The sequence below is a fragment of the Poecilia formosa genome, unplaced genomic scaffold (genome assembly GCF_000485575.1).
Source record: "Poecilia formosa unplaced genomic scaffold, Poecilia_formosa-5.1.2 Scaffold287, whole genome shotgun sequence".
Classification (NCBI taxonomy): domain Eukaryota; kingdom Metazoa; phylum Chordata; class Actinopteri; order Cyprinodontiformes; family Poeciliidae; genus Poecilia; species Poecilia formosa.
In genome coordinates this window covers 339940-364813 of record NW_006800226.1, presented here as the reverse complement: position 1 = coordinate 364813, position 24874 = coordinate 339940, and the positions used below count along the sequence as shown (strand labels likewise).

The 24874-nt window shown below is 38.5% G+C and overlaps 1 protein-coding gene and 1 long non-coding RNA gene across 5 annotated transcripts in view; one reads left to right on the top strand and one right to left on the bottom strand.

The window, feature by feature from the left end:
* Positions 1-24874, top strand: part of brsk2a (BR serine/threonine kinase 2a) — a 183935-nt gene that overhangs the window by 82497 nt on the left and 76564 nt on the right. The window lies entirely within an intron of this gene.
* On the bottom strand, positions 1204-7735 carry LOC107838619 (uncharacterized). The gene is made up of 2 exons (XR_001664705.1): positions 4911-7735; positions 1204-3011 (listed from the first exon to the last, which is right to left on the bottom strand). It is a non-coding gene; the product is annotated as an uncharacterized LOC107838619 (long non-coding RNA).

Below are 24874 nucleotides of genomic sequence, written 5' to 3'. Positions count from 1 at the left end.
AGCTGATGACGGTAACTGTAAAACTGAAACGCATAAATCTTTTTTATGGGGCCATGAAAAGTGGTGTTAATGAAGCCTTTTAGCAGAGTGGTCTTTGCAAAAGCTGCCAAACAAAAATGGCTCCTGCTGCCCCCTTCAGTAGTCACCTCTCCCACTGCAACAACCCATTACTGTCAATTAGCCCAGCTCTCAGACATGTAATGATCCCTGTTACACTTGTGCACACTCAGTTTCACACATCTGTTTTACAGCCAGAAATGTAAGAGTCTAAAAATAGCTGAGCAGCTGTGAAGGTGAGACTCAAGCACAAGTATTATGCTGTTCTGGGAAAATCAAACATATCAAACATTATTATTATTATTATTATTATTAGTATTATTAGTATTTTTACTTTTAAAAAAAGTAGATTAGCCAGAACTAAAAGGTTTGACTTTAGAGATACTGATTTTAATTTTATGACTGATTCCTCTGCTGACTGAGTCAGTTTCTTTTTAAAAAGTGCAACAGAAAAAGGTGCAGTAACGTAATTTAAATCTGGTCACAATTGCTCATGTTTTCTTCATTTGAATTTTGTGATTAGTTTTTTTTATGTAAATAATCTGCGTATTTCTTTATGTTCCGACTTCAATGCAGTACCCTTCTCTCTACTGAAATACAAACAAAACAGACTTGCAGAAGCTCAGAGCAGAATATCGGCTGGCAATCTTTTTGTTTCTTTTTAAGGCAAACTTCTGCTTAAAGGTTCTGATTATTTTGAACATATTTTTTCTATTCCTGAATTGCGAGTGAATCTGATAAAACCCTCTTCTGAGTGACTGAGCTGTTGTGTCCTCGGTTAATATTCTCTGATCTTGTCAAAAGCACAATCCATTTACAAAAGATGTGTTTCTGGGAGGGTATCTGGATGTCATGTCCCATAATCATGTTTGAGGAAAAACTTATCTACTCTCAAAAAGAATCAAAGAAAAAAAAAACACAAGAAAAGCTCATCTATGAGAAGAAAAGTGCAGAGCGTGAAGTCGCAGTGTAAACAGTGAAGATAATGCTGCCTGTACCAATCAGTTCAGCGTTCGGGCCATCAAGCATTAACCCTGATTCTTAGCAGGGGGAGCATTACACGGTGCCTGAATTTGACGAATCTAGTGGGTTTACAAATTTGGTTTCCAAGTTATCCATGAAATACAATCTTGCACAGTTTTTAAATTTGGCAAGGCATGAAATAAAACATAAATGAGAGGCAGGCATAAACAGGCAGGATGGGAGGTGGTTGGTTTGAATGTGATTTAGAATGAAGGGAGGTAGGAAATGGGAATAAAAGATAAAGTTAAAATAAAGAGTTTAATCCATATAAAAATGGGATTAAAAAAACAAAACAAAACAAAAACTAGGCACCAGAGATACTAAGACTCTGTGGTTTCAACGACAGAGTCTATTTTCAGAAATAGTTCCCATGGTGAAAGGAAATAGTCTTGGGTAAAAGAGAGTTGCACATTGAATTGTTTGTAGTTTAGACACAAATCTGCATTTTGTCTTCCTATGCTGTTGATTCTTTCCTATGCAAGAATTGGTTCATAACATAAACGAAGATCAAATGTAAGTGCATTAAGTTTTGCTGTTTTTACTTTAGTCAAAAATGTTTGACTTTGTGTCAGTAATGTTAAAAACTCAAAGCCAGTGAAAGATTTCTAAAGTGCAGTGACTGACTTAATGACTCTGACTCCAGCATCAGTCACTCACACGTACCAATAGTCATCATAGATGTTTTTTCTGCATGAGATGTTGGTTCATATGAAATTGTGCCTGCAGCTAAATCAGCAGTTATACAAGAGGGGAAACTCAGAACTAACTTCATAACAATATTTTAATAAAAACAAATGACTAAATCTAAGATGTATAGCAATGCCATATTGCTTTTATTTTAGTCAGAAAAGCAAGAGTTACTGTTGCTGATAACAAAATACTATTGATTCTTATTTTTACATATAGTTATTTTTATTTTTGATACACAGTCAAAACACAGAATAAAATCTTACTGAATGTATTAGTAGCTTTCAGGTCCATATTATGTAGAATATTTTACCGTTTAATCTTCCCTCTTTTTAATAGATGTCAAACTCCGATCCTCCAGGGCCGGTGTCCTGCAACTTTAAATCTGTCTACTTAAATACATAAATAACTGGATCATTAGTATCACTTCAGAGAACTTGACTGCATACGGAGGAAATTATTCAAGGGTTAGACCAGAGATGCATCTAAAAGTTGTGGACATTGGAGAGTAAAGCATTTACCGGGCTTGTATTAATCGGTTAGTAAGGCTATCTGCACTGGTAGAGCCTGTAGTCAATTGTTTAATAGAGCTGCCATATTAGCTCTCCAGCTGCTGGTTTAAAACTGTTGCATCCATAAGAGGGAGAGGTGGCACTTCTTTAGCTTACACAAATGTTGCCAAACTGTCGGCCTTTTTTACTTGCAAGCAGTGGAAAAGAGTGGGGGCCTGTTTCTCAGGCAGCCATTTTAACTGTTGACATGGTAAGATGAAAAATTTTCAGCAGTTTTGAAAATCTGCAATGTTTTAATCTTGCTATAAAATGATACTTGTATCCAATCCATAAATATGCATAAGATAAATGCTGTCTTTTTCTAAACTATGCCAACTTTGAAAAAGAAGAAGAAAAAAAAACAGTAATCAAAAAACACTGCACCTTAAGCTGAAAGGAGCAGTGTTATGTACTTTGAAGACACAGGGCCATTTCATAGTACAATCAAGTAATTGTTGCCTTTGGTAAAAATGCTCTGTATATCAAATGTGACTTAAAAAAAATTTGATACCTTAAAATTGGCCGGTGTCTTAAGAAGCTCCTGCAGCCTGCCACCATCGGGGTGTGAATGAGTGAATGACTGCGCGTGGAGTGTGAAGCGCTTTGGGGTCCTCTGGACTTGATAAAGCGCTTTGGAAGTACAGGCCATTTACCATGTTGTGTAAAACACACAGCGGTCTGAAGATGGACAGTCTGAAAGTAATATTGAGGAAATAAATGTTAGAAACCACCTTCAACTCCCCATCCAAAAAGTACATAAATATCAATAGCAGTCAGCAATTTTACACATTTAGAAAAATAATCAGTCTGCTGAATATTCTAACATTTTTAAAGGTTTGCAGGTACAAAGCTGTTGACTCTGCGTTTCTGCATGCTGTTTGGAAATGAAGGTTTCAGTCTTTACCTTTCCTACATTTGGCTCTGGGTTATTTGGGCTGTTTTGATGTACCTTAGAGGTGAGATGTGGGAACTGATGTAAGAATAGAGAAAAAAAAATTATAAATAAGGGAATTGCCAGCAGTGGGCTATATCTCTTCTGGGAAATACATTTCACTTTCTTCTTTGGGAGTTAAGGCATGACTGAGACTTGTTACATCACTGTGTTTTTTTTTCTTTTCTTTTTTTGCTTTTCAGCAGTAATTTCCTTCACAAGCCTTTACATGGAGACATTTAGTTCCATAATTCATTCATTTATATTTCCTTCTCAAAGCTTATTGGTTTGTTCTAATTGTTGCTATGACAAGATTATGCAGTTTGTACATTGGCTTGGTAAACTTCCTTAATTTTCTGAGTCTTAAGCCAGATGTTAAGAAATGTATACAGTTAATGCACGTCATAAAATTTGTCAATATGTCATTGTTTGACACAATGCTGTATTGACATATACAGAATTTGGCTTTTTGGAATAAACCTGTTTTATTCTGAACTAGAATAGTTTTGCAGTACATCCACTTTATGTTCTGTATGTGTGTGTTCGTCTGTGCTACCTGGTGAAACAGCTAAAGAAAAGTCACAGTGTGTAGCTTTTTGCTCTGGTGTGTATATATTGTCTGGAATTGATTTATACATAGCCGTCGTCTGCTCCTGCTTTTGCCTTTAAGTCACTAGTCTGAGTGCGTGTCGTGTGTGCGTGTACGCGTGCGTGTGTGTGTGTGTTTAGCTGAGCAGGGAATCCCAGTTCCCAGTGGTATTCTTCTCAGTTCAGTGAGATGCACCTGAGCCCCGTTCTCAAGCCAATCAGACACTCATGATTCAGATCAGGTGCTTCACCTCAGGTGTCCCAGCAGCAGTGCTGGACACACACACACACATGCTTGCACATACCCACACACACAACTCCTTTTGGTACTTGGCTATCACTACACATCTGTTGAGACCATTCTTTGCACAGTTACTTTATTCTACTGTTTGCTGGGAGTAAAAGCAAATTTGAAAATTGTATTTATTGATTTTTTGCTGCCGTTCTCCTTGTTCAGCATGTTACTGTGGCAGAATTAGAGACGGGCAGTTATATCACTGATATTGTGATTTGTCTTGATCGACATCACTAATGTTGACGTTGTTTTCAACCTCAAAAACTGACTTTATTCTATTGTTGGTTTGATAAAAGCATCCCATCAATATCAAATTGTTTCAAATTGGATGCTCTGTAGCAGTCCAATTACTTTACTTAATGAGTCCGGTTTATAGAAGGTTATTTAAATTTTATTGTCAGAGCAGCATTTGTTTGTGTGGCTCTGAGGGTGTTGATTTTTAGCCAAAAATGATTCATTCTTTATTCATTGTCGTTTTTGGAATAAATAATACAAGATACTGTGATAATTCTATATTGCCCGTCCCTAGGAGAGAGAAATCCCACAAGTTAGGTTGAAAAGTTTCATTAGACAATCTGCTTAAATGTCCATAAGCTTTATTGGGGACAAAATAAAATAATTTTGGGGTGTTTTTTTCTTGTCTAGGTCCTGCTTTTTTAATGTTTTCTTTGCCAGTTCTCCTAAGAGGAGTTATGTACATGTGAGAAGGTCTGGTCAGGTCAGAGAGAACAGCATGTCTGATTGTATGCGCTCGACAAATGCCAGCCGCTGACCTCACCTCATGACAACACGGCGCAGCACGCAACACAGCTCGGGGGCAGCAGGGCGATGGGATGGTCGGAGTGAGGTGAGGTGGTTGAAGGTAATTGGAGGAGAGAGGACAAAGAAAAACAGAAGACGCTGGTCAGGGGGAGATGGCTACAGAAAAGAAAAAGGGTCAAATTAAAAAAAAAAAAAAGACTTGAGAAGGGATATTTAACTGTGGTTGAAAAAGATTGTTCAGAAAAACTGTAGGGTGATTATAAGAAATGTATATAGAGAATTGATTTATTAACAGATTTATGATTTTAAATATTCAGATCTTATTTGGGATCTTTTTTCCAGACTATTGAACGCACCTGAATATAAGCCAACTTTGACGCCCCCCAAAAAATTACTCTTGTCTATAAGCTGCAGATGTCCACATTGTCCGTACCTTGAGGTTTTCCTCTTTTTTTTATTTTTATTAATTAATAAAATATTTGACATTTTATTATTTTTCCTGTTAAAATAGGCTTTTGAGTCAAAACGTTTGCATCTATAGATTGGGGGCATTCATGCATCCTAAACAAAAAATTAAATGCTTTGTTTACGTTTGTTCATTTGAGACCTGGTGCTTTTTCTGTAAACTAAATGTGACTGTGTAGTGAAGCCAATTAAAAATGAGTAAACTGACTTTTTAAAGCAGTTAAATCTCATTGAAATCTTTTTTTCAAAACAAAGTAGAAATGGAGAAAATATCTCAACTCCACCTGCTTCTGGATGTCACAGCCATAGGACCCGTGGCGGCAGAAGAGTTTACTTCAGATAGGTATATGCTTTGTTTGCCTCCGTTATTCAAAGAAATTTGTAACAAATACCCTATGTAGGTATGAAAGTGTGCACGCATTGGGCCTTGTGTCGGTCAGACGGAGTGTCTTGGTATGCCATGCATACCGTATTTGTGTGGGTCGGAAACTTAACGTCAGGTGTGCGATACAACATTTATGTTCCTGTGTGGTGTGTACGGTGTGCACATGTGGCTTGTATTCGTGTGGATCAGGTGCATTGGGCTGGTTTTGTGCTCTACGCGCACGGTGCACATTGGGGAGATGGTTGTGTTCATGTGGGTCAGGTGCGATGATGTTTTATTGTGCGTGCCCTCTGATAATATCCTGCAGGGCATCCCTGGCCTCACACACACTTCTTCATCTCCTCTTTTGTTGTTGCTCTCCATGTCTTTTTCACCTCGCTCTTGGGCTGTCCACTTCATCACGCAGCAGCCTTTTTGAGTGTAAATCTAAACGTAAGACTAAAATCTGTGCGGTTAAAAAGGATTATTTTACGTTAACAAGTCAGAGTTTTTCAACAAACCAAACTGTGAATAGTGACTGGTTTGTCTACGATTTGTAGTATTCCCAAATCTATTCTCGCTGTACATATGGTGTTTTTTACAAATAGAGTTTGCAGTTGGCTGTGGTCAAGAGCCGGTTACAGAGAGCAGCTTGTTTTAACTCTGATGGATTAGAGAGTGACGTCTAAAGCTGGAGTTGGATTAATCTCTAAAGATACCAGACCTGTTTCAGATTACACGCACAGAGAAATATACCTTTTAAACATGAACACAGTTTATCCACTTCTGCACAAAATGTGCATGTCTTTTTAATTCCACACCTTCCATCCCTCGTCTTCACATTTCTTTTTTTCATTTTCTTTCAGTTTAAGTGTTTTTTTTTTGTTTTTTTTTGTATATTCCTGCCCTCTTCTCATTGCCTGTAGCATTGCAGTTGACGTCAGTTAGACGTCGTCTACACTCAAACTAATCCTGTGTTTGGGGAAAGTGATGTCCTTCCCCACTACCTAAACATGTGCTTTAAAAAACAAACAAAAAAAAAAACTAAATAAAAAAAACATGTATTCCTATTCAGGCTGTATGGCCAGTAAAAAAAAAGAAAAAAAAAAGAAAAGTGTAGGTATGCAAGACTTAAGTCCATCAGCAAAAATATATATCAACACTAATCTGCCAGCCACATTTTACGTGCAAGCGCAGTCTGGGACATGATTCGGTCTCTCTTCTTCAGAGATCTCTCATAGCCTTGGTCTGGTCTGCCCTTGGGGACAGATAAGAAAAAAGGCAATAAAAGGCCGATTGAATTTAACGGTGTGACACCACACCGTTAACCTCAGAGTGCCCCGACGCCGCGCTGCGTTCCAAAGCATGACAGCTCGAGAGGCTGATGGTTGTGCTGGTTGTAAACCTTCTGACACCATTGCTGTCACTACACTTAAGTCTGACTTGTAAAAACCAATGTTGCTTGTGTGGAAAAAAAAAAAAAAATGTTTAAAGGAATTGGCGAATGCATTTAATTAAAATGCTGCTTAGCATGACCGTGTAGAGAATTTAGCTTGAAGACTGGCCCTTACACATAGTGACATAATTTCTGTTGATTTTGATGATTAGGTGATTTAGATTTTTTTATAAGACTAAAAAAAATTTAACACTCTTTAATATACAACTAGTTCTCTCAAATATGTGTTTTTTTCTGTTTCTTATTCACCTTTGTTTTTCACTTTACTTTCCAGTAATATTCCTGCATACTGCGCTCTTGAACAAGGACCTTCTTGTAGCCATCTACTGGACAACAGTGAAGTCAGTAGTCCTGTACTATGTACTCAGAAGCTATGGATTACTCAGAACCCTCACTTTGCTAAAGCAGGGCAGCACTTCTAGTGAAATTCTGATGTTTCACCATGTGAAAAAGGATCCATGATCCACAAGAGGACATTCAGGAAGTGAAGTAATCTTCATTGAAAACTTAACACAAAGTTGCTCTTCCTCCCTGATTATGAGACCTCTACTCCACTTTCTACAAGCCCCCCCCCCAAAAAAAAAACAAAAAAAACAAAAAACTTTGATTTGTTTGAAACTATACTTTTTTGGATCAGTGTGTAGTTTTTTTTTGTCACCTGTCATAGCATGTTAAAAAGTTTAACTGTAAAACGTAGTCTCTGTGTGTATGTGCACACATACTCAGACGTGTGGCAGCTAATGAAACATCTGTCTCTCAAGTTCAACAACTGATTCCCTCCGTTCCACGAGTCTGAGACTGCCACAACAAAACTTTTACAAAGTTTTCTGTTCATCCAGATAAAACTTTATCCCTATGATCACCAGGACAGAGCGGAGGGCTGGCGGAAGGATGGGGGGGTGGGCTGTTGAAGTAAGTGTGTCAGACTGCGCCTAGGCAAGGTGGCAAAAAACGCGAAGGGAAACTCTTACATTAAAAAATAAATAAATAAGAGGACGGCATCAACATCTGTGTGGGAACTTCAAACAACCTTTGAAAGGGAAAATGTGATTCCGTTCGGGATTCTCTAGCCTGGTAAACAATTTTTTTCCCCCTCACAGTTAGTGTGTGTGAATGCATGGTTGTGTTTGTTGGGAAGGCGGATGCTTTGTAGAGAATGAAGGACTGTCAGAGCTAAGATCCAGCTGGGTGACGGGAACATATTGAGAGGAGATGAGGGCTCCAGCTGCTTACAGCAACGTGTAATGATTGGCATGGATGTAATAAAGAGTAAACCCACTCTAGGCATAGCCCATATACTTTTGTTTTAATCGCGGTGTTGTCTGCAGTCATCTGCTTAGTCATACATTAGAGGAAAAAAAAAATGTCACTTGAACATCGTTTATTCTGTATATTCCTCAGTATTTCCACATGCTGGTTTTTCTCTTCTCTGACACTTCCCTGCTTGCCTTTTAATAATGAAACCACAGCACTTCATATAATTTATTTACTGTTTTTACTCACCAACCAGGTGATCCACAGTCAGATATGATTATTTATCTAACGTAACTACTCAGCCTTAAATTATGTTTCAGTTTTATAAATAAATAGTATAAATTGCACCTCTTGCATTCTTTGGAAGAATGCAAGAGCTGCGTCCTTTTATTATTATTATTTTTAATATACATGCCTTAAATAGAGGCAGCTTGGGCTTGATGGGAAGATTAGTCGTCTTGTAATCTGAAAGTTGTTGTTTTAGATTCCAACTTCCCACCAGGCAGAAAACCTCTATTCTGATAAAAGAAAAAAAAGAATAGAATCGATGGAGATTATTGTTTTCAGACCAATTTAAGTAACTATTGTTTTCCTTTATGCTTAAATATTTCCATTACATAAACATACATTTCAGAGCAATAAACCTCCAATCAATTGTTTCTTAACATTGATTGGAGGTTGTGGACTTGAGAAGATTTGCTTATTTACTGACCCAACAAAGTCCCCTGGCAACATCAAACTGTGTGCTTTCAGATGGCATGCTGGTTGCTCTTTGTCTGCATCCACTGCAAGCTCAGAGATTCAACAGCAATGTCCCACTGTTATTTATTCAGCCATTACTCACAAAACAGCAAGCGCCAGGCACAAAAAACAGACTGATTTAAGCAAAGTAGAGCAAAAGGCTTCCGTCTTCTGTCTCGCAGACCTGAAATAGCATGGTATAATTGGAACAGCAACACGCTGTGTCGGTAATAAAAAGGAGAACTTTCGGTACGTTTTTAAGTAATTACTTTTCTAAATGTGTTAAACATGTGCTTGATGCTTTAACAAGTTTGTGTAATGACAAGGTGCTGTTCGGCAAACTGTCATCGGCTTCCAGCAAGGCTTCCAATGAGCCCGCTATGATATTTGGATTTTTTTTATAAACAGAACACAGTTAAACTGTAAAATCACTTGTCATTTGTTCTAAGTATATGTGCATCTCCATTAGTGTTTTTTCTTTCTTGTTCTTCCCTCCGTGTTGTTGAGGGCGGTAGCGGCCATTTGTACGTCTCAACATGTGTACATGTGCTTGTGCTCTGAAGTGAGGTGATGTTATGTGAAATCCCTGACATTACAAGAGCAGAGAGGTGTTGGCTTTCCCGCGACAGTGCTGTTCTTTAAGCAACTGGAGCACCATCGCATGTAACCATCACCTCTGTCTAATGTGTCCTCCATATTCAACAATTTTCTTCATCCAAGCTTCATTTGACTTCTTTAGTCTGTGTCCTTGCCTCCTTTTTCCTTGTCTACTTTCTCTGTTGCAGCCTTCTGCATCATTCAGCAGCAAGGATGCCATCTTCTCTTGAAGATTCCTGACTCTTTGAATCGGATATTTTCCGAATAATCTGTTATCTAAATATTGCCTACTACCTAACTGTGTTAAAAATCTTTTTAAAAAAATCTGTTTTCCAAGTCCTGCTTTAGTTTTTTGGTCATCCATGCCACTAGAGTGAGATTTCTGCTCTCTCTGACTGTTTTTATTGGTGATATTTCTGTGCACATCTGCAGTAAAACTGTGTCTGGACAAGATTGCAGTGCCTGCAAAAAGAGAGAATCTCAGAGGAAGGAAGACAGACTGGTTGTGAAGTTGACATAGAAGGATCCAAATAAGAGAAAAGGGAAAGTAAAATTGAGAAGCAACAAATAGGAAAATGTACAAGACTCAAATATAGAATGCTCCTTGCAGATTTGAAGAGAATCGGAATAAAATAAGAGGGGGAAAAATTGTGGAGAGTCCCAAGAGGCACTATGCATGTGATAAGGAGCCCCCGTCTGGCTGGAGTAGGTATTAATACCATCACCCTATCTCACCCCATCTACTGCTTTTTTCCTGTCTGGTGTTTGTCTGGTTGATTAAGACTGAACGCATAGATGGTATGCCCTGTAGGTCAGCTATAGTCTCACATTTCCATATGACCAATGCTGGTTTGTAGATTTTTGAATGACAATTTTTATTGCACCTGCAGATGCTGCTGTCTTTTTATGATAATGTATACCCTTTTCTTCGTAATCTGTTTGTGTTCCATCTTTTTTCCTCAATCTCCTATTGTTCCTGTCTGCACTGGAATACTGCACCGACTCATTGTTATCAGTCTATTTGCGTCATCAGCTCTGGGGAGAGGGTTTTGGTTTTTTTTGTTTTGTTTTTTTTTGTCTCCATGTGTGGGTTTGACCTGAGCTCCACACATGCAGAGTTAAAATTTTAGGCTCCAGCGTCTGTATCCCTTACTGTATCCCTGCAAAGGCCAGGGATTTACAAAATATGAAGCAGCAGAACTGATGTCATCTTAGCATTAATGTAAACTTCAGGGTATGCTCTCAAGTAAACACTAGTGACCTTCTTACACATAAATGCTTTCTCCCCAAATACTTCTTCTCAGAGGTGCACTGCACTTCAATGTCTCTACTACTACTACTCCTGTTTGCCATAGCAACCATCTTTCTGATCCATCAAGACGTATCAACTTGAACTCAAACATCCCAGACCACTCTTGCATGCCTTGCAAATTTTCACTTCTCATGAACAAAATTATTTCACATTACAGTCAAAAATGTGAATGGATTTTATTGTGGTTTTATGTAATAAACCAACACAAAGTTATTAAAGTGATTGCAAAAGTGGGAGGAAGAAGATGAATGCTTTCCAGTTGCATCCAGTGCCTCTAGTTACCATAAGAAGTCACAGAAATACAGTTGGTGACTCAATCTCTGTATGCATACATCTGTTCTATGGAGACCTCAGATGTCTATCATTATTGTTTGTTTATCATTATTCACAGGCTGCTTGCCTAAAGTGAGCCGAGAAAGTATAGAATTAATTAGAAAAACAGCCAAGAGGACTATGGTAACTCTGGAGGAGCTGTAAGAATTCAAAGCTCAGGTGGAAGAAAAGCTCAAGGGAAAAGCTCAGGTCTGTTGACAGGACAGCTGTTAGTCTTATTTTGTATCTAATCTTTCTGTGAAAGTAGCAAATCACAGCAGACAACAGTCCAATTTAGAATTTGCCACAAGTCATGCAGGGGAACATAGTAAAAATCTAGAAGAAATTTGATCAAATGTGATCATAACTGATTTTGTTGGGTTGGGTAGAAGTGCAAAAAACATTTTAAAGTCAAACAGTTCAAGGGGTATGAATATTTTTGGTTGGTTCAGTGGTACCTTAATTTATCCACCAAGGTGGAAGCTTCAAGCAGAAAACATTTTGTCCTTGATGGATGAATATATTGTGAGTGTATTGAGTCATATCCATTTCTCTCTGTGTAACTGTCGTTGGGTATTTGATGTTGATGGTCTCTCATAGATGTCTACCTTGAAGTTTAATGTGTCACAACAATATGTCATAGAAGTTATGGGAGGATTGTCATTTCTGTCCAGTGTTGTACAGCATGAACTTATGTATCTCACGACTGCATCCCATGTGTTCAGTGCTACCGTGACAGCTTCATGAGCGTTTGTGTTATATATATATATAAGCATCAACATCTTCAGTACAAATGTGTTATTTTCTGCTCCTCTCAACTGAAAGTACAATGTTGGCTTTGTCTGCAATTTGATCACAAATTGCCCGCGCTTGAAGTAAGTGATAATTGCATCCCTTTGTGCAGCAGTAAAGAACTCTCGTATCGACTTCAGACACAGACACAGATCATGCTGTATGTATAAAGCAGAGGCAGGCAAATACAGCTATAGAGTCCTCCTCATTAGATGGCCGTGTATCGGTGTGAGGCAGCAGGGATGTGAGAGGTGTTGGGCCTGATCAATATGTCTTCAGTCTCACCGACTGTATCATTATCATTTTAATGACTGCAGTATTTTACCCACTGATAGTCTTTGAGATGAGCAGAACCAGAGGTCTCCAAAAGTTCACAGCTGCTATTGTCTAACAGTGGCTGCATTCAGACATTAAGTGATGGGTGCTGACATTTTGAAAGCGGCAAGCGGCTAATGATGAAAACAATGTCGACTTCAGTGTTTTAATGTTGTAGTTACTTCAGAATTGCCATTTTTATTTTGTGTATTTGTCATCAAACGTTCTGAAATGAATTTGTACAAAACAAATTTTGGTTTTACACATTCAGTGAAAGAAATGATTTTCTGGCTGACACGTTAATAGCTAAGATGATCCTCTTTTGCTGAAATACTGTCTTGGGACCATTGACTGGTCTCTGCAACTTGTATGAGGAAAGTTTTGCACACTTCTCATTTTTGTCTGATGGGTTCCTTGTATGGCCAGCCCATTTCCATTCCCCTCACACCATCCCAAAGAGGTCAAGATCTCTGCATTGTCTCTGCCCAGGATTTTCTACATAAAGCTCTACAGGTTCTTGATGGTTTACTTGTGCTCTGTTGTTGTCATCTTGCAGGGTCACGTTCAGCTTTGATGTGTTTTGCAGAGGTTGTCACATTTCCCTCAACTCAGCCTCTAATAGACTGTAGAATTTATGGAGCATTCTCTTATGGTGAACTGCCCAGTTCCTGCAGAGGCAAAACTTTCTCAAACCATTAAATACCCATTTTTGTCCACAACCATTGGTATGGGTTTATTTTCTTGGAAAATTAAGTTTGGTTTATTTCAACTGTTAATATCCAAATCATAAAGTTTTAGGATCAACTGTCCAGAAAATATAATTCAAATGGTGTGTGTAGTGGTATATCTATTTTACTTTTTATGCAACATTTAACTCAGAATACTGGACCTTTCTGGTCTCCATGTAAATGGATTTCTTTCTTTTTAAAAAAAATATGACATTGCAGATGTATTAATTTATCTTATCTAATTCCATAAAATTACAAGTATCAAGGCAGCATTCATCTGAATGCAAAGTAATGATGATTATCATCTATTGAATTGTATCACTGGTCTAGGAGATTAATTCATCCAAACTACTGAAACTCACCTGCCTTTGTGGTTAACAGAATAAAAATGAGCCCTTCATTTAACTCATCAAATTTAAAAAGATCAGAAAGGTTTAGAGATTAAATTATTTTTTCTATTGGTATCTTTGAAAACTGTTTTAAGGGGAGAAGATAATGTGATCATCTATAAAAGGGATGTTAATGTCTTGTGTTGCATTTGTGCGTTTGCACATACCTCTGGATCTCTACATGTTTCATCTCAGACGGCCCTTTATGCGGCTCAGGCTGCCTTCAGAGCAAAAGCTCCCTGAAGGTGTCGGACTAATGTGCCTGCATTTGCGTTGGAAATGCATAGACCCGATGCTGTGATGTCTACTAAAATGTTCTTCCCTTTTCTGCCTTCAATTCTGTGTTTTCAATTTACTTTTCCTGCTCCGCCAACATACTTCCCCATCTTCCTCCTTTTTTCCTCTTCCAGTTTTATCTTGTTTCACTTGCCAGCTTGGCAGAGTTTTCCCCTCGGCTTTGTGAAGACATCTCACTCTCAGATCACTTTTTTTTGTTCAGTGAAAGGCCAGGTGAAATGGACCCTCGGTGAATGGCTCTGATATTCTGCTGCGTTTGCTTTCATTTGGCCGTTCTCGGCGTGTGTCTGTGTGTGTGTGTGTGTGTGTGTGTGTGTGAGTGTGTTTTTTCTCTATGCAGCTACACATTTTGTACAAGGCAATGTTCCAAGCTCCTGTGACGTAAACCCAGTCTCTGAGAAAGTAAGCAATCTTAGCATTGGATTGTGGCCAGAATTGCTTTCATTTTTAGTCAACAGTGAGATGTTACACTCCACTACACATGTGTGTGCTCTTGTCCATGCACGCTCACGTATGCATAAAACTATGCAGAATCATGAACAATTACATATGCTGTGGGGTTTTTTTTTTTTCCCAACCAGGTCCATTTCCTGCTTTGGCTGCTTCACCAAGAATTATTTTAGTGGTTGATATTTTCTTGTATCATGCCTGTTATTTACACAGAAACTTGTGTTAGAAATTCATGATGTAATAAAAGAGTCATTCTTTATCGTGGTTCGTTTGTATTAAGAGGTCTTGGTTAAAAAAGAAGTCTCAAACACAGGAGGGAAAGGAAAATAACCAATTGACTGGTCCCACAGTAAAGGGTAAGTGGACCAAGTTAAACATCACCTTAAAGTTGGAAAGGTTAAAATGGACAGAGGGATTCTGCCTTTGGAAGAGAATATATATTCCCCTGACATACAGCTGAGATGCAGACGTTGCTCTGAACAATGAGCTAGTTGCTGCTGAGGCATTGATTTAGCCAGAAGAGTGGCTCAATTTATCCTCCACCCTGACAGTGGTGTCAACATCATCACCGGTGGCTGCCGGGGTGATTACCAGTGCTTTACTCCCACCATCCACACTTCGTTGTATATTCAGCTCTTCTACACAGTGCACTCTCTCCACTTTTTCCGTTGTCATATATCCCTCCTCCTGGGACCTGCATTGGTCTGATCTACCAGGCTCTTATGAACAAGAAGGATTGTTGCTGGAAATCCTCTACGGTGGTTCCAGTTAGATTTTTTTTGTCTATTCTTGCTAGAATAAAAAAAAATAAATAAATAAAAAGAAATAACAAAGGTACCAATTATCAACAAGCAGTATGAATAGCACCTAAATCTGGATTGATTTTTCGTCAAACTAAGTCACACTTTCCTGATCTTTTATCATCATAATTTGGTGAGCACATGCAAGCTGCAACCTCAATTACCGGTTTTGGTTAGACACAAGTGGCATCCTGTGCAGTCTTCTACATCTGTAGCTCATCTGGTTAGAGATAGTATTCTGAATATATTGGTTTTGTCGAGTGTTAATCTGAACAACTCTTTCTTTTTTATTTGAAACCGATTTTTTTTCTTCTGGCCTCTGACATCGAGGCATTTTCATCCACACTATTGCTGCTAACCAGATTTTTTCCCCCTACCCTTCAGACAATTATCTGTAAACCCAAGGGCTAGTTTACATGATAATCTCTGTAGATCAGCCCTTTCTGAAATACTTGGACCAACCCCTTTGGCATCAACAACAATACTACATTCAAAATCACTGAAATCCCTTCTCCCCACTTTGATGCTCTGAACTTCAGCAAGTCGCCTATGGCATCACATTTCTGCCGAAAACTCAAGGAGCTTATTAAGTAATCACAACAGAGCATATATTAACTGAGAGAGCATGGCTCTGATCGCATTTCCGTCTTTTTTCGTGGGCCCATAAAAGCAGCCTAGTGCCTGCTGCAGTAGTATCAGCAGTTTTTAACGCTCTCACCAGAAAAATGCACTCCTCTCTGTATCTGGTGGGTGTATTTCTCTGTTAAGGGTGGTAACTCCTGTGATTGATCTTATTGGCTGGAGTTTCAGCTCAAAACCAGTGACGGCCATAATGGAATTTGGTTTAATAGAAGAAGAGGAGGAGAAGGTGGAAAAGGATAAACACAAATGAGAAGGTCTGGAAATGTAGGGGGAATGATCAGAAAACTCCTTTTCTTCACCTTATTCTTCTTTTACGCTTTGAATTCACATTACATTCTTCTCCTATTAGGCCTTGCTGTGTGTCACTTGTTTTTTAGCTGAAAATCCAGCCAATCAGAAGAGTTACCAACCCCAGCTGACAAACGCTCACTAAAGAGGGGTGGGTGTTATTTAAATGCTGTGTGCAGGGCATGTTTTACCGCTCTGTGTGCCCACAAATGAATGGGAACGTGGCTACAATCAAAGCCGGGTGCTTATTTGATTCATACATGCGCTGCTGTGAATGCTTAATAAGCTCCTCTGGTTTTTGGCAGGATTGTGACTCCTTACTCTTCTTTATCACATCTAGATACCCAAATGTATTGTGTTGCTATTATGTAACTGCCTGAGTTGCTATTTACATTAATAGGCAATTAAACAGGTGTACACATTAACGTGGTCCGTAGGTATGAATACTAAGTGATTCAGGATCATTAGCTGCTTTTTATGTGTTGAACGAATTAGAGAAATGCTTTATCAAAGATTATTGTCAGATCTCAATACGGTCTACTAACTTAACATTTGCAGCAATGAGTCTTTAACCCACTCTATGCAATTTGAGTAAGCAGCTTTAAAGGTAAACTGCACAACAATAGTAGCTTGAACTTTTATACTGAATGGTTTTTGTTCTATGCTTGTGGAGGACTTCAACTGCACAACAAAGACCTTTTAAAAGAGAATGAAGAACACAGATAGATTGCTTGCAAGTATTCCTTAACCTGTTGAGTTGTAGATGGCTAAAATGTGTGTAATATTGCTGCACAGCAGGGCGCTGCCCCGACAAGCCCACTACAGTAATATTGCTTTCCCTGCATTGGTACAAGAAACCATTTGCTAACCGGTTTTTGTTCCCCTTGGAAAGTTTTTTTTTTTTTTTTCTACTGCCATACCCAGTGTCTTCCCTACACATTGAACAAAGGTCAATTTAGCACCATTCTATACTGGAAGGAATTGAGATTTTGTTTGATCGGCCCACTCTCCACTGTGGAAAATTGCCATATGTCTATGTGTGTGCCCTAACCTCCTTCTCTGCCCCCAAAGCGGGTAGACTGCTCCCTCTCTGGCAATTAAACTTCAATCAACAAATGAAGATGCAGTGACACGTTGAATTACAGCCAACATCCTCTTCCATACGCAAGCCTAGCTCTGCCAGCCATGGATTAGCTTGCAAATTAAGGCGCTGAAGAAGAGAAAATTTGAGTTGCTTGATAAGAGCCAAATAACATCCTGCCATTGTCTTGATCCGCTGTTCCAACTTGGATCCAGCTTCCTGATTTCTCTTGAAGTGGGCAAATAAATTTACTTGTGTATTTCCTGGTTGGACTTTGACCGTCCATTTCAATCTGCTTTCTGATGAGTTATCAAGGCAGGCTGATTAAAACTCATCTCACTGAAGTCTTTTCCGGCTTGATCTGGGGCTTATAATGAAGATGTTGCACAGACAACCAAAAGCTGTTAATTAATGAAATAACTCTTGATCAAATCATAGATGAGGAAGGCTTGATTAATTGCTCCTCTCTTTTTTTTTTCTTTCTTTTTTTTCTGGCCCACAGAGTTGGTCCGCTTGCACAGCATTTGTGTGTTCTGTTTGCTTGTGTCAGTGTGTAAAATAAAAACACCCGAAAGTGCACATTTATCTGCACATTATGTGCTACTCATGCATTGCTTTCTGTGGTTAGAGCGTGGGTTTACAATATTACCCAGTCAGGTGTTTAATAATTTATATGCTGATGCTGTGGGTTACCTAACACATGACAGGCAGGCAGGCAGCATGCAGCTCTTTGAGGAGTGTCTGGTGCTCCTTCTAAAGCCTGTCAAAGTTCTCGCCAAGGCATTTCATTTGACTTCCGTCTCCCAGGAGGAATGTGTTGCTTCATGTTTAGCAAACACGTACCATCAGAAAGTGCCATTGCCATACAAACTTGTAATGAATCGTTTTATGATAATGATAATAATAATAATAATAATAATAATAATAATTGTGGTTAACTCGTCACATTCTGGCATGTTCAAGTATGTGTTCCAAGTTTTGTGCTGTACTTTCAGTTCATGTGTTTGCGCACATGTTTGTCCCATCTTCAGCTTCTGCATTGGGGCCTGGTGTGGCTAATTAAAAGAATCCTACTTGCATTATTCATGCGTCTGTAATTATACATTCCTTTTGCTGATCCACAGCCAGAGACATTAAAAATAGATCTGAGTCTCTGTGCCCCACCCTTCTAGGCCCCATTTTCTCTCTGTGTGTTTTGACTAGGCTCTCTCAGCATCTCTCTGTGTATCTGTCCTTATGAGTGTGTCTCCATCTCCCTGCCACCAGCCTCACTGTTGAAGCCCTCTTTTTGTTCTTTCCTTTGCTCCTCTCATCTCCTCCGCAGAGTCCTCGTTCTGATGTTCCTGTTTGGGATTCAGGCAGAACATTCGCCTGACAGCGTCTGTCCCGCTCGGATCTGTGGGCTGACCTCAAGTCACATCAGGCCAGATTGCAAACATGAGTATTAAGAATCGGCGATGACATGTCCACGGAGAGATTTAGCTGAGAAGACCTTTTGCCATCTCTGATCAATGTAGCGACAACAATTTCTCCTGAACAATAAAATCTCTACATCAAAAAACCTCAAGTCCAAATTGGAAGGAGGGATGAAGGCATGTTGCACCTCAATAACTTTCTTGCAGAGAAAAGTAAATCACTCAAAACATTCAGTGCCATTTTCTGCTGTGCAATCAATGCTTAGTTACCTGTGGCACTGTGACTTGTTTGCCTTGTTGATGGAAGTGAATATTTGAAGCTTCTGACTTCCAGCATGCAGAGATTTTGAGAACATATCCTTGCACATATTTTACATTCTGATGAGGATCATGCAGAAAGTAGGAATTTTTTTTTTTTTTCTTTTTTTACAACTAAGTGCATCATTTAGAACTTGTCACCTACGGGTGACGCTCACAGTTGTTTCAATATGTGCTCCTGAGTATGACAAATGAATAACTGCCTTGAAACTAGAACTTCATTACTTCAAACCACTTTTCACTTTTGTTAGTTAATGCTACAATGTGTGCATCACTGTCATGCGCACTGTGAATAAATTCCCCATCTTTGTATGTACATTAACCCATGACATAGATAAGATATTTGAAAGCTGAGATGCTTGCAGACTCAAACATTGCTCATTCCTTCTGTTTCTGTATACAAAGAAGCAGCAGGTGGATGAGAATCGGTGCCAATGTGGAGGCAGAAGCATGAATATGCTTAGATGCAGAAATCTTGTTTTATCTCTGTTTTTATATATTGTGTGATTTAGTTGCGGTTTCATTTCATTATTTCAAGAGACAATAACTGAGACTTCAATGTATATGTTTACTTAAGGACCTACTACACAAATGTGTAATGGAGCACTCGGTTAATTGGTAATATGAGTGATTTTACCGCTTCAGGCTTTTTACTTCTATCTAAGTAAGATTATTTTGAATTAATGGATCTCATACTTGAATACAATTTCTGGTGAAGTAAGCTGTTCATCATCCATGTGAGAACTTGGTTAAAAACGCATTTAACCAGCTTTTCACCAAACGTGGTTAAATGATATGATTCAGTTCTACTCAAAGCACCAGAACATAGACATGATGTAATATCTTGTCTGTATGTTAAAGGAATGGGGATGCGTATGACTGGGCTAATAGCCTAGCCCAGGCCATGCTTCCCAATACAGTCCACATGAGTGTACAGGTTGCGTTGTGCACGGAGAGAAAGGGCAACCATAAATCATGTCTGCCTTTGTCTTTTGGTTTAATCTCACATTTTTAAACGCTGGATGGCTTGACCTTTTAATCACCTTGGGTGCCCAATCAGAAGAATCTGTAAGTTATTATCCTATTTACCAAGAGTTTGGGTGAGATTCACATGGTGGTGACTTCAGCTGGAGCCAACAACAATTTTAATGACACTGTGCAACTTGTTTTATATATATATATATATATATATATATATATATATATATATATATATATATATATATATATATATATATATATATATATTTGAAATATCTAAACTGCTGAAGGTTTACGTTCCTGTGTTTTGATCAGGGAAATGACTTGTGAAGGAGCTGTGGTGGAAATATATTATTTTACACAACCTAAATAAACTGTTTCTTTATGCATGCGTCAGTGTGCATCCCTTCTCGCTTCAGCACTCCAGGGCTAAACTGTTCTTCCTGCTTTTGAAGATGCTTGCTTTACTGACGTTGTTGCTGTTGCTTTGGCTCACAGCAGTTACTGGGGAATTCAATCTGGGAAGACTAACGTCATGACTGACTGAAAATGTTAAGTGTGGAGGAAAGGAGGAAACTGTATTCTGGGAAATGAGATGAAAAAAGCAGTTTGTGGGGTTGAATCTGCTGAGTAGCGAGTCCTCATTGTTCTATCCTACATGACTCTGCACTAATTTCTTGTACTTATTAAAATGATGATACAAATAACAATGAAAGTCCCCAAAATACATTTTACATTAAAGAAGACAGTTTTGTGTTGTTAAACATACCTGGAGAACAACTTTATTAAATTTGTGCAATAAAAACCAGTAGCAGTAGCAGCATCTCGGTAGGTTAGAATTTCACCACAGCTATTTTGGTCATTTTATTTAAAAAAAAAAAAAAACAAGAAACTCATGCTATATAACACAAACAGTGATATAATTCAAGCATACTTTTAGGTGATTGTGGCTTTCAGTCAGTCAAAGGGAAAACAAACAATAAGGAATAAAAATACTGAGAATGTTAGGCTACCAAAAAGTATATCCATATACTTTTACACACACATGTGCCCTTGGATTGCTTTTGCCCAAACTGCATTAATGCAGCGTGTCATGGAGCCTCTGCTGAGATGTCGAGGAAACCCTGGTTGCATTTACAAGCCACCATCTTCTTAATTTTAGATAATTTGGAAATCCATGAAAACTTAAAAGCCCATTATATTTGGGAAAACAACAGTGTTCATGGTATTGCTTTATTTGCTTCTGATATATGACTTTGTCTTTTGTAGTTGTCATGGTAACTCAAAGCAGAAGCAAGAAAGCCGCATTTTGCTCATGCAGATGTGACTTCAGTGGCGTACGTGCAAAGAGCCCATCGAGGTTAAAGTTGAAACAATTCTAAGTTAAATTCTGTATTTGATTTGTAAGTCTTGTAATTCTAATTTTTGATTGGTATTCAGTTAAAGTCAGTGTACATTTTGATGCTTATGCCAGTTAATATGCAGTTAAAAGCAGTAGAGCTCTAAAACAGTTGATTTATCCTGTTTGACACACTATGCCTTGGTTGTCTTCATCTAAGTGAAGGATGGAAATGTGAAAAAGGTAATGTGTGAAGTTACTTATTACTTGTGGGAAAAGTAAACCAGTTTTATAAGACAATGGAAATGTAAAACACTAATGCTGTACACTGTAAAAGGTTTGTTAACAAATAAAGAGAAAATGCAATCTGGATGCTAAAGGCATAATAGAAACCTTCAGATTGTGCTCATCACTGTTATAGCAGTCCTGACACTCGGGACCTGTAACAATCGCATGGGTTCTCAAACTATCAATGACTGGGAAAACTTCCCTTCAAGAGTAGTTTAATGTATCAGATGTAGCCCATATTCTGGATATGTGTGTGTGGAGACCCTTGAAGCACCGAGTCGAGCTGTAGTCAACACTGTGTAAATTTAACACAAACTCTTGAACGGACTTTGCTTTACAATCCTCTCCAGGCTGTGGGCATCCTTTCTTTTATTCAACTCTACTGTATGCTTAAATACAACTCTGTGAACGGCTAGCATCAGTGGATGTTTGCTGGACAACTGTGAAGTCAGCAGTCTTACCCGAGATTGTATTAGAGGGGATCACCCTTTCCTTTCTTGCAGCTCCACGGTGAAATCGGTTCTTTTGTTTTCATGAAGTCTTGAGAGTCTTGACTCATTTATAAAGTAGCTCATTTTCACATGTACTTTTGCTCAAGTCTTGTTAAGTATTTTGTCTTTAATTATCTGTCTCGTTTAGTTTTTGCGCTTTGTATCATTAATCATGTTTTAATTTTTATACTTTGTCTTATCTTTGAATGTGCCATGAAAAAGAACATTTCATAGCACAATGCTATGGGACACAATTTTTGGGGAAACTGAATTGTGGGTTTTCATAATTATCAAAATAAAATTGAACAAAATAAATAGTTAAATAAAAAGTTTAAATGTTTTGGTTATACCTTTGAAAGAAAATATCTTCAGTTGTATTTTCATTTATTGGTTACATCTGTACATAAACGAGACATGTCACACAGTCGGGATTCCTGATGGGATAGACTCCCTCCTCTTGCCGTGCTGCAGGGGATTCCCACATCCTGCTCCATGGGCTTTTCATATGGTTGGAGAGAGCAGCAGGAATAAGCCCTAGCACCATGCTGGATTTCCTGTCAAATGCTGATTCCAGTGCAGAGCGATAGTCCTGACGTAGAGCATTCAGGGTTCGAGCGCAGAAATGGAAAGCAGATCACAGATCTGCGCCTAAGGGCAATGAGCTTCTCAGAGCCATGCCTCAGGGAGAGAAAGCTAAGCCAGCATAAACTATTACCATCTGCCAGCAGTGGTTTAGCACCTTTGAAAGTTGGAGAGGTGTGAAAGTGAGAGCATTTCTTTCTGATCTTTTTTTGCTCTCCTGATGTTGGTTTGGTTTCCATATAGAAATGAATCTAGTAAAGATCCTTCAAAACGCAGTGATGCTGGACCATGTGTGTTTTTGTGGTCAGCAGTTGGAGACTACAGAAGTTTTGCAACTTTTTCCTCCTGCTAGGAAAATGAAAATCATGATGGCTTAATCTATCTTCTGAGGAGCTCTTCATTCTTCCTTTTTGTGGTTTGACGAATTACAGCAGCAGTAGGTTTTTCTTTTTTTTTTTTTTTTTTTTTGCAAAAATATAGTTTTTACATTTGTTAAAACTGTGTTCATCACATGACAAAAGAATATGAAATGTGCAATATGTGACAAAAAAAAGAAGTAAAAATCAAGCACCATTGGATCGTCTCAGTGGTCCTATTGCCATATGCAGAAATGTGCTACTTAGAAACATCTAATCAGTCAGGAGGAAGGTCTTAGCACTGCCAGTCATGCTGCTCATATCCTGCTTCTGCACCGAACACACCGTCGTTCAGGCACAAGGTTGCCATTGTGCTGCAGCTGTGCTAATGGCGGAGAGATAACCTAACGTTACAGGAAAACTAACAATTTGAGTTCAGTTACAAACTGCTGTGGAGGAGTTATGGAGGGAGAACATTAGTGTAGCACAGAACAAAGAGCGAAGGACCTATAGGCTGTGCTTGTTAAACTTTTTAGTTCCCTACTGCAGCTTTAAGAAGTAGGCAAATGAAAACACAACAATGGAGGCATATTAGTAGGGCATACGAGTAGGCAATCAGTTAGGAAAAACAAATCTTAGCATTTGACCATATATTAAGTATTTCTCAAAAATACTATAATGTAAAATAATAGGATGGGGTTGTTTTACGGAGATTATTTATACTGTTGCACCCTAACCCTTCCTACAAAATATCCATAAACATCCAAAAAACAGGGAAGTTATGCTCAGTTAAGTCAATTAGATAGTTTCATTGTTCAAGAAGTTACAAGTAGATGCTGTTGCCACGAATAAACTGTAGGACCCTGTTGGGATATTTTTCAGGACAGCATGTTCAGCAGTGATGCTCTTCCATGAATCAAAATAACTTATGAAGACACAGCGAAGTGGGCCGAGAAGCCCATTAAAAAAATCAGTGGTGGCACATGTCATTGCGGTGTAGAGGAAGAGATCCACTGGAATAATGTGCTTCACTTTGACTTCTTCAGTACAATGTTTGAACTTTATGCATGTTTTAGTACCACTTTCGCTCTGCAACTTATGAGAAACGCAAGTGAAAAAAACTTTACTATTGTAATAAATTTTAAACTTGGAAGTTCTTTAGTCTTTGAAATTGCTGAGCTCAGCGTTTGATAAAACCTTTTCAGTCGTCCTTAACATGCCAAAAGCTGCAGAGGGGTGATTGAAACCAGGGCTTTGCAGCAATGAAGCACCACTTTTACAACTTTGATGCTATGAGCCATAGACCAATGTTCTCCCTGTCTCTTCCACCAGGATTCCTTCACATTAGATCATTAATCACAGGGAGATAAAACATTGCAGAGCTGGGACAACAGCTGGTGGTAAGTCAGTGGTAACCTTTTGGTGTTATTGATTTTGGAGGGGGCCAAAGAGTGAAATACATCAACATACACTGGCACACGCCATAAACTTCATAGTGCAGCCTGCTGTTTTCCATACACTTGCTGCTTCTCCAATATGTAACCATACTAGTTCATAATTTACCTATCGTTAGTCCTGGACTTGTTTTAATTTTGACATTTCCCATTTTGGCTAAATTCATTCATGTTTTATAGCTCTTTGATCTTAATCAGATGTTATTACCATACTTGGAATATGTGAAACCCTGTGTTTCAGCGGTGGAAGTGAAATTGGAGCATTACATCTAAGCTGCCTCACTTACAGTTTTTCTCAGTGAGCATGTTTGATACATTATACAACTGATATTGGGCATTGTGTACATAATACAGGTCAGCAAAAAAAAAAAAAAAAAAAAAAATATAGTTTTAGCTATGTGGACAACCAGTAGAGCTCCAAACCATACAGTAGAGATTGGATAAATTTCAAAATAATTTTAAACAGTAATAAA